The sequence below is a fragment of the Teleopsis dalmanni genome, chromosome 2 (assembly GCF_002237135.1).
Source record: "Teleopsis dalmanni isolate 2A chromosome 2, ASM223713v2, whole genome shotgun sequence".
In the NCBI taxonomy this organism is placed as follows: Eukaryota; Metazoa; Arthropoda; class Insecta; order Diptera; family Diopsidae; genus Teleopsis; species Teleopsis dalmanni.
The window spans coordinates 144,097,830-144,101,746 of record NC_051847.1 but is presented as its reverse complement, the minus strand read 5'-3'; positions in this window follow the sequence as shown (position 1 = coordinate 144,101,746).

The following is a 3,917-nucleotide window of genomic DNA, read 5'->3' as shown; positions in this document are numbered from 1 at the left end:
TGACAACGGGACGGATGCTGTAGGAATGCCATATGATATGATATGGGTGACAGTATAATTTGTTGTTTATCCAACAGTTTATGCTAGAATATAGTATTAGTATTGTTATTTTTTTTTATTTCCTTATCTAAAAAATATATTCAAATGTAAAGATTAAGGCGTGTTTAAAAACATATGTAGAAAGTCGATCCAAAAGTGTTTTTAAAAATGCTTTTATTTAGTTTTCACAGCATTTTTAACTTTGTTTACAAATTTCGCATTAAGCAATTATTTATTTGTGATTTATTCGAAAGGTAAACAATTCAATATATAAATACAATGCCTTAAAATACTAACTAGAAGTGCCGTAATAAAACTATAAAACATCTGTTCCTCAATAAATCAACCCTTCAATTTAAAGTTAAAGATGACTTCACACAGTTTAATTTATTTTGTAGTCTGGTACCAGTAACTATTTGTGTTCTAATTATATATGCAGATTCACTGACTATATAGTGTAACCGATAAGTAACTGATAAATGTATTTAATATTTAAATTACATGGGGTATGCATAATTAATGAACATTTAATATATTCTTAATTTGAATTATTTAATAGGTTTTTTTTCTGTGTACGCATAAAGACAAATAAACTGTCGATTCTGGGTGTCAGATATATGTAGTCTGGAAATGGGCTATCAAAATGTCTATTGGTGATATCAAAAAAAATTTATTCAGCGGATTTGAAATTTCCAGTTTTAACTGCCACAAAGATAAATATTACAAAATATTTAGAATCATAAATAATATTTATTTTTATCTGAATGAAATGCATTAGCATGTCACCAGCAGCAATAGCAGTCGTAAAGATTAGATTTCTATTTTTAAATGAAAAGCAACTGCTTAATAAATTTTAAAAGCCCGCAGGGATTTAAATGTGATATATATAGATATATAAATATTTTATTTTTTTTTGAATTAAGATTAAACGGAATTGAAAATTATGTATTGAATATAAATTAAAGAGGTTGCATATAAAAATTCATTATTAAAATAAAAATATTATAAATTAATAGTTGATTATAGGGTATAAAGAAACTAGGAAGGCTGTTTTGTTTAACATAAATATACTTTAGAGAATAACGGTCAAATAAATGTTACTAACAATAGGTTATAGCTCAGCTTCCTTATTTGTTTTTATTATTTTTTTTTGTTTGAATTAAATAAAATAGAAAAATAAAATTAAATATTATTATATAAAAAATAATTTGTATAGAATCATGCAAGTCCGCATGAGTTCAGAGCTGCGTTGAGGAATTTGCTTGATAACTGATGACGTTTATAATATACAATCTATTATGAAGCCATACAGATAATATACAAATTTATGGCACATATTAAATGTTCATTTTATTTTAATATTAAATTTATAATTTTGTTATGATTTTTCATGTATTTTATTTCACAAGTGATCGAAACATTTTGCATGAGCAATTCTGCTAAAAATAAATTCAAATTGTATGAAAATAATATTTCATACGCTAGTGAAGATCGATTGGTACCCGAAATGAGATACTACAGTAAACACTGAAAATGTGAGATGAAAAAAAAAAACAATAATAATAATGATAAGAAAATTAATTAATTAAAAATAATAATAAATTTAAATAAAAAAATGGGTTGTTTGTTGACATTTATAAATATTTAATAATAGAAACCAGTTTGTCTTCTGTAGTTTCTGTGGTATATTTTTATTTGTTGGTCATTTTTAAGTGTTAAGTGAAAGCTTTTGATTGGTTTGAAGTTGATTTCTTATAACAAAAATAGTACTGAATTCATTTAAATTTAAAATCACTTTACCTCACGTTCGCCAGACAACGTAACAAACATTTTTCTTAATATTTTTTTTTTTAATTAAAAAAAAAGTTTCTACAAAAACCGTTTTTAAAATATAAAACTCTTCAGCTCTTGAGTTGTTCTTCACCGGTAAGCGACACTTTACGCACTGACACAGTTTCAGTTAGTTTTAGTTGTGGTGAAATGTGAAAAGTATATTGGCTGCAAAAGCATTGCAACACGTTGCTGCCACAATATTCTTTTAATAAAGTGTGGCCCCCATAAGTAACAGCAACAGCAACAACAGCAGCGGCACTAATCAATAAATACCATAAAAAAGCAAATACCAAAGTCTGTCAGTTTGACAAACCGCATGTTGCTCTACATAAAAATCACTTAACAAGTTTGTATGAAGCATCGGTAAACTTAAACTTTGAAAATTGTAAAAAAAAAACAGAAACGTATAAAACGAAGAAATGTAGCAATAAAACAATTCAGTAAAGTCAACAAGATCTGCAACAAGTTAAACATCAACAACATCTACTCACTATTGACATACCACAATATGACAGCAACATATGTTGGACCATTGTTGCCAACTAATCAAGATACCGCATTTGAATAGTTTCATCTTTTTATTTTCAATGTATCATTAGTTTGTGTCGCTACTTTGTCTTAAACATTTGTATATATTAAACCATTTATGTATGCAAAGACGTTGCTCTACTTAAATTCCACAAATTAACTTAAAAATCTAAGACATAAAAGTATAGGTAAGCAAGACTTTAAACGTGCGCTACATACTAAGCCACAAATTGTATTATTGTTAAATTAATATTATTGTATCGTTTTAAATAATTAAACGATTCGTCTTACAGTTCACCTCACATGAAATGGCTGTTAGATACTTCTCACAGAATGTACATACATCGCAGATATTTGCGAGAAGTTGCAGATACCAACGATTAGTTGCAGTTTAACCACTAGGTCAAACTAGTGCTTTATAAATAAGAAAATAATGTCAAAATGATTTGAAGTGTTGCAGATATTGGCAAGAAGTTGGAAATACTAACGATTAGTTGCAGTTTATTCTCTGAGTTAGATTTTAACTTAGATAATTAGATTGCTAGATATTGTTTGCATGCTCGTTAAAGCTGGTGAGGCATTCATTCATTCGAAATTTATTCGTTTGCTTATTATTTATCTTTAAAACATTGCTTTACCATATGTTAAGTGAAATCGTTTTTGTTTTCTTAGAATTTTAACATTTATTTATAACGCTTTAGTATGTTTCTATACGTATATCGACAACTTTACTTTTGCCTTTATCAGAAGGATTTTTTCTTCATCCGCAGTTCTCTTGATGAAGGCAAAAGCCAATTTGTCGAAATACGTATAGACATATACTCAACCAAATAACGTTCGAAAAAAAAATTAAAATGCTAAAAAAACAAAAACGACTTTATTTGAAATAGTTTCTACGTTACGATTCAAATATTAAAAATACATTATGTGTAAATTTTCTTTGTTGGAGATTTTTTACACACTCATTAAAACTGAATCGATCAAGCATTCATTTATTCGAAACTCATTCGTTTGCTTACTATTGATCTTCAAAAGATGGTGTATATTAACAAAAATCATTTTCGCATGCAATCTTTTTTATACTTCTATAGTGATATTTAGTGTTATATTTTATAGTTTTCTCACGAGTTATCTACGAGAAGTTGCGGATTCCTGCGATTAGATGCAGTTGAAAAGCTGCGTAGAAATGATCACGCTGTTATATATAACAAATTTTATAATTTTAATTATTCAATTAAATCACCATTTAAATGGGCAAAAAATTATGTAAAAATATTTAATAAAGTCTCACAGATATTAATTAAGATATTAGCGTTTAATTAAAGTTTAATCGCTGAGTCAAACTGATCATGCTGTTATATATAAAAAGTTCTATATTAAATTAGATATTTTTTAAATATATTACGTAAAAAATGAAAAATGTTTTAGAAATTCTCTTGAATGAACTAACATTTTTTTTAAAAGTACTGATAAACCCTCTGATCTATTCATTTACTGATAATCATATTTATTCGTGT